We start from the raw sequence: 16,861 nt of genomic DNA, 5'->3' as shown, positions 1-16,861 counted from the left end.
AGCAGCTCCTGAGCCAGCTCTGTCCCCAGAGCCACAGAGCTGTCCCTGTGGCTGCTGGGACCACTGGTGCTGTTTGGTCACTGGTCCTGCAGTGCCCCACCAGGTGAGACCCCACCTGAAGAGCTGGGGCAGCTCTGGAAGGAGCTGGAGCTGCTGGAGAGATCCAGAGGAGGCACCAGGGGGATCAGAGGATGGAGCAGCTCTGCTGGGAGGAAAGGCTGGGACAGCTGGGATTGTTCACCTGGAGAGGAGAAGCTTTGGGGTGACCTCAGGGTGGCCTTGCAGGGCTTGAAGGAGCTCCAGGAAAGATGGAGAGAGACAATTTACAGGGGTCTGGAGTGCCAGGACACAGGGAATGGCTTCCCACTGCCAGAGAGCAGGGCTGGATAAATGGGATATTGGGCAGGAATTGTTCCCTGTGAGGGTGGGCAGGCCCTGGCACAGGGTGCCCAGAGCAGCTGTGGCTGCCCCTGGATCCCTGGCAGTGCCCAAGGCCAGGTTGGACATTGGGGCTTGGAGCAGCCTGGGAGTGGAACTTGATGATCTTTTCCAAGCCAAGCCATTCCATGACTCTGTGACTGTCACTTTCAAATCCCATGGGCATTCTCTCCTTTCTGTCCCAGCTGGCAGCTCCTAAGGAAACCCAGGATTGTCAAGATCCCTTGGTCACAGTCTTGTGTTGCAGAAAGTCCCATCTGGTCACTTCAGCTTGGAGAACATCTGAGGCTTTGTTGTGGTTCTTCATGGCAGCATCACATCTCTTCCACATGAATTCCCACCAGCTCTCTTTCCCCACCATCCTGCACTGTGTGAGAGGTGAATGAATCAGATCATTTCATGCATCACAAACGTTCCTGTGGTCACTTGGAACACTTTACAGGAAGGACACCTTGTGACAAGCCACTCATTGCACATTTCCTGAGGGGAATGTTCTGGGGACAAAGCTGATGAGCACAACATGCAAGGACTCCATGTGGCCCCTGGTGAGGTTTGGCCCACGATTAACACAGATCAGAACCCTGATTAAGTTGGAAAATACTGAAGAGAAATTTCAATTTCAATTTTTGTTTTGGTTTAAAGACAAGATTCACTTTTCTCACTTTGCTGGTCAAACAGAGCAGCCATGTTTAATTCAGGAAGCTCCACAGCCATGATAGATGAAAGGAAAGTTCCAGAAATAGGGCAAAGCTTGATATTCTTATACTATTATTCACCTTTCCAGTGAAAAATACCTGCTTCCATCTCTGGATGTGATTTACATGAAGATGCAGAGGGAAAAGAAAAAGAAGTAAAATCCTGGAATCCCACACATATGACCACATATGCTGAAAATCCCATTGCTTGCCTCAACACACCCTCTGCAAAGGGTTTCCTCTCCTCCACTGCATGTGGGGGTGGGTGAGAAGGCCACCCCCACGCAGAGAAACTGCTCTGCAGCTCCTTGAGAGGGAGGTACTGAGGAATGACGTGGGTGGGAAAGATCCAGGGAAACCTGGAGCTGCCGGAGCAAAAAGGGATTGAAAAGAATTTTTTTTTTTTTCCCCTCCAAGTACTTGTGCTCAAAAGGAATGCTTTTGGGAGGTAGCACAACTGTGGTGGGGTGACACTGTTCGTTTGCCCCAGGGAGGGGGAAACAACAAAATCCAGGGAGGAGGAATTCCAGCTCGTGCTCTGTGTGCAGTTGGCAGTGCTGTTGGGTTTGCAGCAGTGCTGGTAAAATTGGGACTGCTTGTTTCCAATTCAGTGAAATTAGTGGAAGGAGTTTTACAGCTTCAGGTAAAGATTTGGGTGAGGCCTCATTGCACCAAGTTGATGGCAAAACCAGGTGTTTTCTTTTGTCTTGTTAAAAGTCAGGAGAATTGAGGCCAGAAAACCAAGGGATAAGGTTAGAATGAGAGTGAGACTGTGTTGGGAATGTAATGTCCATTTCTGGATCAGGAGAATAGAATAGAATAGAATAGAATAGAATAGAATAGAATAGAATAGAATAGAATAGAATAGAATAGAATAGAATAATCTCAGTTGGAGAAGATCTACAATGAACATCTTGTCCAAATGCCAGACCCCTGCAGGGCTGACCAAACATTAAAGCAAATTCTGAAGGGCATTGTCCAAAAGCCTCTTAAACATGGCCAGGCCATTCCATTGCAGGAATTCTGGTCCAGCCTTTACCACACTCTATAAAGAGTCAATTCCCACTGTGGAGTCTAAACTTGCCCTGATGCAGTTTTGAACCATTCCCAGATGTCCCATCCCAGGGAGCAGAGATCAGCACGTGCCTTTCCACTTCCCACAGAGATGCTCAGGGTCCTACCCAACACAACCTGGGAGATGTTGAGGAAGCGGTGCTGGTTTTTTCTTTTTTTTTTTTTTTTTTCTTTTTTGGGAAAAAAGTGCCTTTTAGGAGTTGGATGGTGGAGTCTGGGATAACCTTTTTCACTCAGAGGGTGATAAAGCTCAGGAACAGGCTCTCAGAGAACTATCTAAAACCCTTCCCTGGGCAGATGTCAAGACTTGGCCAGAGAAAACCATGACCAAACTGATCTTGTGTCAGTGCCAGTCTTGCTTTGAGCAGGAGGATGGGCTACAGATCTCCAAAATCTGGTCCAGCCAAATTATTTATATCCACATGTAACTCTTTCAACCAAGCACTCTGATTAAATAAAACTGATAATGATATCGATAATCATTTAAATAGCACCCTTGTAGTGTCGAGTTTTCCATGTTTCAGATATTGTGCAAAGTGAAACAATCTTTGATTATGCAGCCAAATTCCTGCTATTTCCTGAGCTAACTTCCTCCAGCTTTGCTTAATTGGGAGAGTCACTGACAAGAGACAATTCCAACACATAGCTCTGCTTTAGGGTGGGTCCAGTTATCGCTGCATAAAAATTTACGTAGCAGAGAAGTCGCTTTTTCTGGGATTTTTCTGGGGAAATGTTTGGACGCCTTTGGAGATAACAATTGCTCCCTGCAAGGGGAGACATGACCACATGTCCCTGAGAGGGGACAGGGATTAGGATGAGGCAACACTGGCCATCAGAGTAGGCAGCACTGTGGATTTCTATGTACGTCATTGTTTTATTTTCCTAATCGTGAGATGATGACCACAAGCAGAGGTAGAAAAGCAGAAGGAAGATTAAAGCAATTGCTGTGAGTCAGCAGGACCAGAGGTTTGTGGAGCCCTGCCTGCAGACCTTCCCTGGCAGGGAACAGCACGCAGCCAGGGCTCAGCTGAGGTGTCTCTGTGTTTGGGGGTGTGTGTGGGGCCGAACTGCTGGCAAGGCAGGGGGGACCTCACCCTCCTTTTGGCCTCTTCTGGCACAGAGGACAGGTTCACCTCGTGGATCCTGAGCAGATGTGGAGCACCCTCAGCCTTCCCTGAGGATGTGCAGGTCCAGGAGGGCAGGAGGCTTTTCTGACCCTGTGATGGCCACTGGGATTCCTGCCATGGGAGCCCACATGCTACAGATGGCTGGCAGCATCCCAGAAGGACAGGCAGGAGCTGGAGGAATCCCAGGAAGCATGTGGGAATGGGTTGTCACTGACAACACAGAGGAGCAGTAGGAGAGGATGTTTTCTGGGGCTGGGGAAGCCCAGTCCTTCCCACAGAGCTTCCAGGTCTGTGGTTGCCCACAAGTCAACAGCAAAGGAAGTGTGGAAAAGGCTGACCAGTTTTTGGAAGATCAGCAAGCAGAGGGGTCAGACAAAGCAGAAAAACCAAATCTTCAGAGCTGAAACATCCTTTTGTTTTTCTCCCTCTCCTTTTCTGTGGCTGCAGTGGGAGAACATCCCAAGCCCTGCTTGGAATGAATCTGCAGCCAAGGCTTGTGACGAGTAATTTATTTAACTCTGTTAAGATTTTCTTTTCTAAAAGCATTTCTCCCAAAAACCAGTCTTCCCTTCCTGCCAAGAGCAGGGTAATTGTTTACTGGATTGGCCCAAGTCCTGGAGTTATTCAGCTCCCTAGCAAGATCCCACTGATTGTGCAATGTCTGGCAGGGCCTGGTCACATGTCGTCTTCCTAATTAAAGAGCCCCACATCTGTGTGATTCAGAAGAAGACCAAGAACAGCAGAAAAGACGCGCAGGGCTCCTTAAAGTGCAGGGCGCAGAGTTAGGCACGAAGGAAAGAAATTAGGATGGGAAATGTAATAGGACATTGAGGTCTTGCACTGACGTTAATGAAAACAACAACGTAAAGCAGTGACCGATGGGCTGCTGGTTATTGTGTCTTTGGTTAAAGTGAAATTCATGTCTATCTAATATTTAAGGTTCTTTAAGCAGGGAAGAGGCTGTTTCAGGCCCTGTGGTGGCAGGAGAAGCTGGATGCTGTACCTCACGGGCATGTCTGAACACATGGCAGACGGGGATGAGCGGGACCAGCCCCGCCAGGACGTCACTGCACTCTCAGCAGGTTATGTAACTTGTTTTGTTTGATCCTCAGCAAGAGGCCAGGCGGGAAAGGGGAGCATGGAAAACAGGAGGGAATTTGGTTTAGCTCCTGGGCTTGTGGTTTTCACCCCGGTGCTTCTCACTCTCCTCCCCCTCATTAACTGAGCTCCTTGTGCAGTTTCAGGAGATGGTGGCAAAGATGGGATCCCTGCCTGTGGTGTCCCAGGACAGAGCTTAGGAGTGAACACATTTACTCAACCACTTATCAGACTGAACAGCACTTGCTGGCTCCTGTCTACAGGACTCATTCTCGGGTCACTTCTGCTTTTAGCAGGAGATACCTGGTAACATCAAATGTTACCACAGGGTTTTGCATTGCACTGGTTTTGATCTACCACATCTTCCACTTGCACAAGACTTGTGCATGTGCATTTTTTTACATCACTGAGATGATCGAAGATTCTGGACGGATTCACAGTGGTCTCTCCTGCATGCTGAGCAAGTTGCCATCAAGCCTTGCTGTTGAACTGTGATGGGTGACTCAATGTTTGACAAAGTATCTATAAAATCACTGCTCTTTGCTCTGCCTTGAGTGATTTCCTCCCATTCCCCACCAAAATGAGTTGCTGGATGAATCAGAGCCTGGGTTTTTTGTTGATTTATTTGGAAACTCTTTGGTCAGATAAAGATTTGCCTCTTAACCTTGCACTTCTATTCATCACTCTGCTGGCAAAGGGGCAGAGTGCTAAAAGTTCTTTCCTTGAGCCACAACAGCAGGAGGAGTGCCAGAGGTCCCAAACAAATTCTCTGGGAAGGGGAATTAACAGGGAAAGAAGGATGGGAAAAGCACAGTCCCAGGGATATCCTCGACTCCCCATGGCCATGGGCTGCCCAGGCCTGGCAGTGTTGAAAATCAGTCTGCTTGACTTCATGAAAGCTTGCCCCAAACCAGATGTGCTGGGTTTGTGCCTCAGCTGAGAATGGGTAGGGAATGCTGCGTGGGGGTCTGGCTTGGGATGGATCCACAAGGAATGTGGCAGCTCCAACCCAGGGCACAGCTTGAGGAGGCTGAGGGGGTGTGGAACTCAGAGTGGTTCTTCTGGGCAACTCTGCTTGATATCTGGGAGCAGTGAAAGGAGGGGAACTTGTCCACTTTCATCCTAAAAATGAAAGTACTGAAAGCAATGCACATGAATAAATGCCTAAATACAATTTCCAAAGAGAAATCCGGCATCCAGCATTTCCAAGGGAAGTTGAGGAGAGTCTATGATTGCTTATGACCTGTGATTAATTTTTTTAATATTTTCTAGAAAATAATTAGAAAAGTATTTGACTTTCCATTATATGAGACAATTATTTTCCACCATAAACTTACATTTTCTTGACCATTCCTTCTATCTCAATATGAGTCCTAAACTCTAATAACCTACATGCTAAAATCAAATTATTTCAAGTAAACTGAAATATTCTGAAAATCAGAAATCATTAAGCAGCAACATTTTGAACAGAGAAATGCACTGAGATTTCACTTTCAGAGAACTGAAGAGAGTAGTGGAATTAAACTTCTTCTTTAGAAGACATCTCTGTGATTGAAGTACGTAATCCAATATGTCATGTACAGTTGAAACACCTCCAAACTATTTTGAGTCCAAGCTTCCATGCTGAATTGATTGTGCTTCCATGGCATTTGGATGCTGATCAGGAGCACTGGGGGAACTGCCTTGGATCCCTTTGTGCCAGGGGCTGTATCCCATAGGGATAGCTCATCCATATGCAATAGTGAGAACTTGTCTGTCAAGGCCTTCTGTGCTTTCTACAAATGCACCTGTCATTGTTTGCAGCTTCTCTGGTAGCATTCACCGTGCTTTTGTGCATCCATTTGTGATGGGGAGTTGGAACAGTGTTTGGTGTGTTTCACTGTGGATCAGGAAGCAAACCTCAGATGGGGTACAAGCAGATATTTTCTTGGATCCCAGCTTTTTCTGTGCAAGTGCAAGAAAACAGGGATACATCTCCAGCAGGGCTTGAAATGAAAACATCTCAGAGTCATTGTCCTTGACTTGCCAGAGCTTGCAAAGAATTCTGAGGCCAGGTTTACTGTCCCTTTACTGTCCTGTGCTGTCAGGAACACGCTGTGAGGTTGGAAAGGGGAGTAGGGAAAAGTGACCCTCACCGTGGGCCAGGACAACACCTGCCTGCAGGTGAGCCAGGCCAGCCTGTCTGTCTGCCCTGGAGCAGCCCCACTGCTCCCAGCATCATTCCTGGATGGTCCCAGCCTCATGCTGGGGTGGGATTTGTCACACCTAAGCCAGCAGCATCCCACACATGCCAGCAGCACACCAAGACAAATTGTGCCCTCAGGCTGGTGTGGGCACAGCCATCCTGAGCCCCTGACAGAGCTGGGAATGGTCAGGAATGGCAGAGCTGGGAATGATCAGGAATGCTGTCATTTCAAGTATCTGCTGTCCAAATCTCAGTGTATTCCTAAGCAAGCTGTACATTCAGTATTTAAGACTCCTTGGAAAACCCCAGGCAAAATCCACTTTGAGCTCTGGCAAGATGACAGATCATTTTCCTCAACTTGCAAAACAGTTTTCTTCTTTCTCCAACACCCACAAGAGTTTCTTGTGAGAAGAGGAAGTGGGCAGTGGTGTGCCAGTGCCCTTCCACTTCAGAGTTTGTCTGGCTGTGTTTTCAGGACACCTCCCAGTGACACGACCCAAAATGCTGGGGGGAAAGTCACAGAGTGAAGCTGGAACACAGAAAATCAATGTAGGAGAGAAAAGGACTCGAGGAAATGGAAAGAGGAAGCTCTGGCCAGCACCTTGAACTTCCTGCTTTTCTCTGTGGTGAGAGAAAACAGCAAAGAAAGGGCCTGACACAGGTTTTCCAGGGATTCCTTTGGTTTTAAGGAAGGAATAAGAGCCTGATGGCAACAAAATGGTGAGGCAGAGCTGGAAAATCAGTGTGTGAGGGAGGGTGAGCACTCTTGGCTGCCCTGTGCTGTTCCTGGTGCTGCTCCAAGGGTGTGATTGGAGCAACACGGAATGATGGCACAGCCTCCTCTGGGGGGTGATGGGCATTTCCAGAAGATTCCAATAACTATGGACTGTAAATTCTGAATACATGGAGGTTTAGGTTGATATCAGGGAAAGGTTCTTCCCTGAGCCAGAGGGTGCTGGGCACTGCCCAGGCTCCCCAGGGAATGGTCCCGGCCCCGAGGCTGCCAGAGCTCCAGGAGCGTTTGGACAGCGCTGCAGGGATGGACAGGGGGGGATTGTTGGGGGGTCTGGGCAGGGACTGGGGCTGCACTGGGTGATCCAGGTGGCTCAGGATATTCTGTGACTCTATGAAAATTCCTCCTGAGTGTGGAAAATATTTGTAGTTCTTCAGGGACTCCCTCCAGAGCTTTTCTCTCAACCCCCCACAACAAATAACTGACATTAATTTATTTGACCTCCGATACAGAGATGAGGCATTCTGGTTCCCCTGTTTTCCCCTTGGGTGAAAACAGGGATTTTTGGACCACCAACCCTTCCAGCAGAGGAGTTTTACTGGACCATCCCCAGCAGCAGCTCCCATATTCAGTTTTCACTGAGTTCTTCAGTGAAAACTCAGGTTTTACTGGGGTTCTTCCTTAGCATTTTTGGGACTTAAAAAGATCTGTTATTAGCAAGGGAGCACCGATGCTGCAGTGAAGGAGAGGGACACTCCACCAGGATGTTCTCCACCTCAGGCACATCCCTGTGTTGATTATCAGGAATCTGAGCAGGGCTGGGCCTGGTGTAAAGCTCTGCAGCCCCTCCTGGCTCTGGGAAGAGCCAGGTCCCCTGGATATTTTATGTTAATGCCTTGGTCTTTCTGTGGTTTTGATCAGAAATTCCAGCCATGCTCTTAGCAATCCCTGTTGATACAAGCTCCAGTGAAGCTGGTACTTTCCAGAAATACTGAAAAAAATATATCTTGGTGGAAAAATTCGTTGCTTGCACTTTCTGGGACATTGATTTTCCTCATGGGGTGAGCCCTGCAAGCTTTGGGAAGAACAAACAAAAATTTTTGAGTTCCGTTTCTTTTCTGTGATATTCCCTTTTGTTTTCAACGTAAACTGTTCATTTGCATTCTCTGGTGGGCAATTGCTACTGAAGAGTGGAGAAACAAATATTTTTCTTTCCTTTGGAAGAAGATCCCCTGATCTTTCTGGAAAAAAAAAAAAAAAGCCAACAAAACACAAGACCAGGAATGATATAACTTAACATATTCATTAAATGGGATAAATCAAATTATTTGGTCTGAGTAGGCTCAGACTATTTTAGAATCCTGGAATGTAAACAAACTGCAGCCTATAAACTTGTAAAAATCATCAGGGGAAAAACTTCCTTCCTGTTTGAAGCTGGGATTCCTGCTAATGGATGGGAGTGGATTTTCCTTTCCTGGATTACGTGTTGTGCTGTGTTTTGCCTGATAGGATTTGGGAAGAATGGTAAAAATAGACAGCTTCTAGGAACCCTTTGAGATGTATGAAACCAGATTAGCTGAGTTATCTCCCACTTCCACAGGGGACTCTGTGACTTGGCTGCTTTTCCCTCTGAGTTTTGTCGTTTCTTCTTTCACCCTGGAGCTTCCTTTCTTGGTTACAGATCCCTGGATTTATGGATTTTCCCTTGCTTTTGTGGATGGTTCGGGGAGCAGCAGGAGGGAAAACCTGCAAAATGGAACAAAATCAGTGATGTCACCTTGAGTAAGGGCTGTGAGTCATTTCTGTTTGGGGGACACGGCGAGGAAAGCCAAGAAATGATGGCTCACCCTGACTGAAAGGTGATGAGTTCAAAACAACCCAGAGGAGTGATTCCCCCCTTCACATTGCTGAATAATTAATTAGTCTCATGTGCTTACTGCACCTCAGGATGCTGGAGTGGGGAGATTTTAATGTGATCTCTTTTGATACAGCGTGTCCAGAAGAGTTGAGACATCTCGTGTCAGATCAGGGGATCTCCTGGTGGGATGGGATAGGATGGGATGGGATGGGATGGGATGGGATGGGATGGGATGGGATAATGGGATGGGATGGGATGGGATAATGGGATGGGATGGGATGGGATGGGATGGGATGGGATGGGATGGGATAATGGGATGGGGCATGGAACAGGCCTTGCCCTTTTACCTGCTGGATACTCCTGGTTTTGACCCAAGACCAGCAGGTTTTGCTTTCCCCTGCAGTGCCTAAACCAGCTTTATTTCACTTTCAAAAGGCCCAGCCTTCAGCTGGAAGTGCTGCTGCTGAAGTGCACCCTTGACAATAACATCCTAATGAATCTGCTTCCATAATTCACATCCTTCCTTCATGAAAACAAATCTCTGACTGGAAATTTAAAAAAAGGTATTTGGAATTGTACGTGGTGTGTACCTCATGGGGCAGATAATTAGTAAAAATATTTCCTAATTTCTTTGTCTTTTACAAGAAGGAAGTCACTTTGTCTAATTTTCATGGAATTTAACATAAGAGGACTTGTAGAATGAGTCAGCTCTGTTATGTTTTCTTCCGCATAATCACTGTAGTTTTCAGTTTTATTTAATTTTTTTCATCAAAAATCAGCTTAAGAATTTTTTTACCCTTGTCCTGTTATCCTTTGAGTGAATTTATGTAACAGTTAAACAAAATGCATGCTTATTGCAGTCCTTATTATTGAAGTACTTATTGCTTAGTGAGTTTTACACCCTTTAAATTGAAGTTATTTGGACCTTAAAACACCCCTAATGTGCTTTGTGGTGAAAGAGCAGCACAGGGTGCCCAGAGAAGATGTGCCTGCCCCATCCCTGAAGTGTCCCAGGCCAGGTTGGAGCCACCTGGGACAGTGGAAGGTATCCCTGCCCATGGAATGCAGTGGAATTAGATGACCCTGAAGGTCTTTTCCAACCCAAACCGTTCAGTGATTCCATGATCAAAGCTAGAGGGAAAGACCAAGTGACTCATTAAAAATACTGGCACTTAACAAAGGTATCTTACTCAATTGTTGATACAAAGCCATGACCATGAGTTGCTTCGGCACCTGAACTCCTGCTCTATGACTGTTCCTGATTAAAGCCACTCCAGAACTGAAGTGGCTGTGTATTTTCAGAGCCTCCTGGTTGCTATTACACACCTGCTGGGAGTGAGGTCTGCACTGAAGTGTCCCTCTGTGTCAGAGCACAAGAATGAGCCCTTTCCAGGACTGGATTCCACAGCTAAGATGTTTAAATCATTAAATCTTCATACCGACATTTTACCCTCGTGGGAGAAATGCAAAAGCCTGCCAAGCACTGGGACATCCTGCAAACATCTCTGCAGCTCTGAAATGAATCAGAGAACCACAGGGAATGACAGAGTCAATTAGGTTGGAAAAGACCTCTGTGATCAAGTCCAACCTGACTATGTGATGGCAGGACAGGGGAATGGCTTTAAGCTGGGAGAGGGGAAATTTAGGTCGGATGTTAGGAAGGAATTCTCCCCCAGGAGTGGGCACAGGGTGCCCAGAGAAGCTGTGGCTGCCCCATCCCTGGAATTCTCAAGGCCAGGTTGAACAGGGCTTGGAGCAGCCTGGGATAGTGGAAAGTGCTCCTATTTTTCTGTCTTTATTTTTTGCATAATAGCAGATGGAAAAGGAAATCAAACATAAGGTAAAGGGAGAAAAAGGAAAGAAAGCAAAGCGTGGAGAATTGAGGAAAATACCCAGCTGTTTGAACAGTTAAATGAGCTTTAAGAAGCTCTGGCTCCAAGGATGTGAGGGAATGTGGCTCCAAGGTTACATTGGACAAGGCTTGGAGCAAGCTGGGCTAGTGGAAGGTGTCCCTGCCCGTGGAATGGAGGGAATGAGATGAGCTGTAAGGTCCCTTCCAACCCAAACCAGTCTGGGATTCTGTGATTCTCTCACAGCTTTTTGGGAGAAGGGCAGACCCCCCCACAGCCCTCAGCCCAAGCAGTTGTCCAAAGGCTCTGTGGTCCAGCACCAGGAATTCCTTTCCCATTAGGGATATTTGTGTTTCTGGGCCTGCAGGACCAGCCTGTGCCCTAAAAGCTGCCCTGTGATTTATCTGAAGATAGTTAAAGGCATTCTCACCAGCATGCTCTGAACCAGGTGTGTTTATTCAGGAAAACACCTGTGCCTCCAATATTAAAAGTGCAGTCATTAGCACAAAACAATTTCCTTTTCTCAGTGGGAGAATTGTTCTGCCATTTCATAGGTGTCATTGCTAAAGTCCCCAGTGAACACTCACAAGACAGTCAGGTTTATACAAAAAAACCCTTTCAGTCTAAAGGCTCTGCAATACTTCTCATAATTCTGCCTGCCAGAGGCAAAAGCCCTGCTCTTCCACCACTGTCAAGGCTGAGGAACTTGTTTGAAGCCCCTGGAGTTACATTCATATAAAGTATTTTAAAATTCCATAAAATTAACATTTTTCACCAGAAATCTTCTTTTCCCTCTACAGCACAAGACATAGAAATTGCTGATTTTGAATTGTGATTGATGTTAAAATTGGAATCAAGGGATCCCAGACTGGTTTGGGTTGGAAGGGACCTTACAGCTCATCTCATTCCCTCCATTCCACGGGCAGGGACACCTTCCACTAGCCCAGCTTGCTCCAAGCCTTGTCCAATGTAACCTTGGAGCCACATTCCCTCACATCCTTGGAGCCAGAGCTTCTTAAAGCTCATTTAACTGTTCAAACAGCTGGGTATTTTTCATCAATTCTTCACACTCTGCTTTCCTTCCTTTCCCCCTTTACCTTATGTTTGATTTACTTTTCCATCCACTCTCATACAAAAATAGAGACACAAAAATAGAAGCAAAGGGACAAAGAAACAGAATGACAAAAACCCAAGGATATTAAAATGATACAAACTGAAGGAAAGCAAAAATTGTCAGATATTTACTATACAGTTTTGTATGAGAAAAGTAGCTTCAAAAGTGACTTCTAGTTCTGAAATGGTGCTTAATTCCAAAATGTGGCTCTCCCTCTGTCAGGTCTGGACAAACCCAAGGAATAAGTGGAATAAAAATTATTTAAACCGGCAAATCTTATTATTGTGTGGCCATACATCTACCAACTTACTCAGTTCTCATTGTGTTTTACCTCACAAACGTGTCCTGCTTGGATGCCTCAGTCTGTAAATTACCCCTGGAAAGTGGCCATAAATTATCAATTCACACATTAAATAATCTTTTCCTCATCTGGAACTGAACGAGGCTGTTGAATGTGTGGTAGCTGGATGGAGTAAAGACTCAGACTCACTCAGCCGCTGAGCCTGGCTTTTCTAGGCAGCTATTTTGGGTGCTCTGACTCACCTGAAGCTTCCTGTTTCACATTGGCTCTAAGAAGGAATTCGGAGCCTAAATTTAGAAGCTGTTGACAGGAAGGGAAATGGAATGCAAGGACTGCATGATATGGCAGCTCAGGGAAAACTGATGGCTTCACTCCTGGTGTGCATCATCCCTGGCTTGCACCAGAGCACAGAGGCTGCTGCAATCCCAGGGAATGCTGAGTGTGGAGAAGGCTCTGCCCCCATGGAAATGTCCAGCTCTGGGGTCTCACAACCTTCTCTCTCCTCGGTTGCACCTGAATTTCTGCTTAAGCCTGAATTTCAGACACTGCCATGCTGTCCTTAGGGCTCCACCCTTCATCCCAAACCTTCAAGCTCCTGAGATCAGCAGTGACAAGAAAAACTGGGAATTTAAACCATGTGGGCTGGGGGTAAGGGGTTCCAGGTCTTACTGCAGAATGTGCTCTTCCAAAACATTTTTCCAAGACCCTGTATCCTCACGCTCCTTTAAACTGAGCCAATTTAAACCATTAAAAGCTGAGGCTGGAGGAGGTTTTGAGGTCACTACATGCAGCTCCTGCTTTCTCAAGTGTTGCTCACCAGAATTTGCATTTGTTTCAGTCATTCTCCCTCCAGAAGCTGCCTTTCCTCTGAGGTTTTCTCTTGCTGTTCGCACCAAACACAAGTTGTATCTCTTCCACTTTTTAAAGACCCATTGTAAGGTCCCAAATATAAAAGTTTCTTATTTATTTTGCTTTTTAAGTTTTTTTTCTTTTTTTGAGTAGTCCCTTTCTTACATTATCTTCAGGTTAGGGTGCTTGCAAACAGTGGAGCTGCTTTGAATTTTTCTATCTAGTAATATTATAAATAATAATAATAATTATTTAAGAGCATGAGCAATTAAGCAAGGATTTTGCAGAGTGCTCTCCCAAGGGATCTGTGTGGCTCTGAGCAGTGCAGAGTCAGGCAGCTGCTGCACAGAAGGTCAGGGCCCTATTGATCCAGGTGGGATTTTTAAACAGGGACTGCTGTGCATTTTTAGGTTGCCAACAGCCCCTGGTTGGCCCTTGGCACAGGAAGGGATTCCTCTCTAAGCGACTGAGATGTTTTCTTCTCGTGCTGAACAAAAACTGAAACAAACCCAGAAGTGAATGTGAAAGTCCCTCTGTGAATAATGAATCTGTGTCAGATAAGCCATGGCCTAATTTTCAGAGCTGAGCTTTGAGGAGTTTGGGTTGGGGCCAATTTCATGGGAGGTGTCATCAAGCCTTGTGAAATCTGATTGCACTCGTGGTTTCAAAGTCTTCACAACTCCAACAGAGCTCAGATCCAGCTCTGTGATCTCTGATATTAAACCTGATCAGATTTTGGGATGCTGCCCCTGGGTGAGCTGGGATGGAAATGTGTTACATGAGCTTGACTGCTGTTGAAGTCCCTGTTAAAAATGTCTACAGCAATTAACAACAGACAGAATGAAGCCAATAATAGGCATTTTTTTCCCCCTATCAACCAAGATTATGGATAAATCCTGTAGATGCCCCATGGCCAAGCAGATATCAGATTAAGAGTGCAGATTAATCAGTGACTGGGGAGGGCCCAAACCCCATGAGAGAGCAGAGCTTTGGGGCTGTTGCTGCTGCCTGTGTCTGGTGGAGTTGGCAGTCACACACAGGCACAGAAAAAAACACATTTGCTCCATCTGAGGGCCAGGGGAGGAATTTGCACAATTTCTCCATGACTTTGATGCCTCAGGATTTCAGCTTTTATGTCTTCCATATATTTGTAACCCTGCAGTTCTTTGGTGTTTAACTCTAAACTCCATACCCCGTGTGAGCTGCTGCTTTCCCATTTTGGGCAGACACAACAATTCCTCTCCAGGCTGGGAATCAAGGACCCCTCACTGCCTCAGGCCCCCCAGAGATGGAAACAAAAGTGAGTTTTGGGGGGAGCAGATTTGGGGTAAATGACTTCATTACCTGAAGCTGTAATTGGAAGATTAACCCCCAATGTGCAAATGGAGCAAACTTATAAAAGTGTGAAAACCTGTGACCCATTGTCCATTTGGGGTGTAGCCCCTGGGGGGCTTTGTCTGCCCAAAATGTACCTGAATGCCCTTTGATAAATAGAACTGCTTTTTATTGCCTTGATTTTGTCTGGCCTCTGTTGTTAGGTATCCCCAAAAGGCATCACGTTCAGTGCATTCAGGATTCTCCTGGGCTGGCCCCTGTGGTGGGGAAGCAGAGCAAGGTGTGGTTCCTCAGAAGATGCTCCTGGGCAGAGCCAGGACCCTCCTGCTGCAAACAGGGCTGTTCCCCACAGGGAATTGCTGCTGATGCTGCTGCAGAGACACATCCTTGAGGGAAGGACCAGCCTGGATATTTTTTTTTTAAATACAGGATTGTTGTCTAAGTGACCCACTTCAAAAAACTTAGAGAAAAAAAAAGAAGAAAAAGAGATGAAAGAATGAAGTGACTTGGGGTCTGCCTGGCTCAGGGCCTTGCTTCAGTGAAAGCTATTTAACACTTGTGTGAGTTATGGGGAAATTGTCTGCTATTAATGGACTTTCTTTCTGGCTATAATTTATTCTTATTTCTCAGAGGCAGTGGGGTAGGGGCCAGATTTCTTTATCCAGAGGTATTAAAATGCCCGGGGCTGAGCTGCTTAGCACTGCTTTGTCAGGATTTTCTCCATCAGGCAAAATAATAGAATAAAGCCACCCCGTGCAGGGAGAGCTGCTTTATTTTTAAAAGAATGCCCTTTCTCTTTCAATTCAAAGCCTTGAGGGAGAGGAGGAGTGGTGGGATGTATGAGGAGATGCATATTTTCATTCACTGACAGCTTCTATACTCAGGAGCTATGATCCCTCACTGCCAGGCTTGCTTTAACTTCTCTGGAAACTGGTGGTGTGTATCAAAGTGAAGGAAAATATAAGTTAAAAATCCTATTCAGAGACATGAGATATTTATAGGGCCCAGAGGGGTGAGTAGATCCCAGAGGAGGTTCCAAAGTCATAGGCAGGGTCAGCTGACTTATAAAAATAACTTTCTCTTTGCCAAGGGAAAAAGAAAGCATGTTTTTTTCTTTTTGATTTAGTTTTCTTTTTTTTTTTTCCTGAGTCATTAACAGCAAAAGGAATTTTTGTTTGCATCAATGTTCATCAAAACAGAAAGTGGTTTTCTCTAGCAGTAAAACATATCAGTTTTTCTTGACTTTTGGAAAGTGTCTGGTGCAATTTGAAGTCATCTGGTGGACGAGACAAAACCTCACTGATATGCACAATCACTTTCTGGTGTTGTAAAACAAGAAACAAATTACTGCTCTGAGGAATATTTGGAGTGTGCTCACACAAACTGAGCTCCATCAGTCACCAACTTCCACTGAGCTTGGATGACAAACCACTGGGTTTCTGGAGCCAGAAACTCAATCTATGACTAAATGTTTGCTGAGGAGAGTTTGCCAAGCTCCAGTCATAGAAAAATGTCAGTTGTTCAAAGGGAAAATCTCCAGTTATGGTTAGAATGGGCCTTCCTGGGATCCCAGAGATGCAGGGGGAAAAGGGGAAGGACTGAGCTGGCCCCAGCTTTGACAACTTGGTCCCTTCCCTCCCCACACCGTAAGAATGAAATTGCAAATAAATCTCTGGGTCACTGCAGTTCATGGAGTAAGAGGGCCTGAGATTCGTTTTTTATCCTGCATTCTCTAAACATTCCAGGCAGCCAAAGAAGCTCAAATACCACCCATCCTCTGGCCTACTCAAACATCTCAGCTCTCAGCTGAGGGCCAGTCTGAAACTGTCTTTGGGAAAGTCTGGACCAAAGCCTGGACTTTGGAGAAGTCAGGAGTCCTGGCTTTCCAGGAATTGCTGGTGTTGGAGGAGGATTCCCAGCCCAGTGTGATCTGTGTCACACAGGGACTGCCAAACTGGCAGAGCAGCACTCAAGGAAAATGCATCCTAATAAACTTTGCTATTTGCCAGATTGGCAACTCCAGTGCTGCTCTAATATTTAATGTGAAAAGGTCTGAGAGCCCCAGAGGAGAACAGAGGCTGAGCACTCTGCTTAGACAAAGTCTCTGTCCCAAAGAGCTTTATATTTAAATAGAAAAGATAGATAAATAGTGACAAGGAAGACACTTGAGGGAAACGGCATAAAGTCCATAGCAGAATGCAGCA

The sequence above is a fragment of the Cinclus cinclus genome, chromosome 19, assembly GCF_963662255.1.
Source record: "Cinclus cinclus chromosome 19, bCinCin1.1, whole genome shotgun sequence".
Lineage (NCBI taxonomy): Eukaryota > Metazoa > Chordata > Aves > Passeriformes > Cinclidae > Cinclus > Cinclus cinclus.
This window is presented reverse-complemented; position numbering follows the sequence as displayed.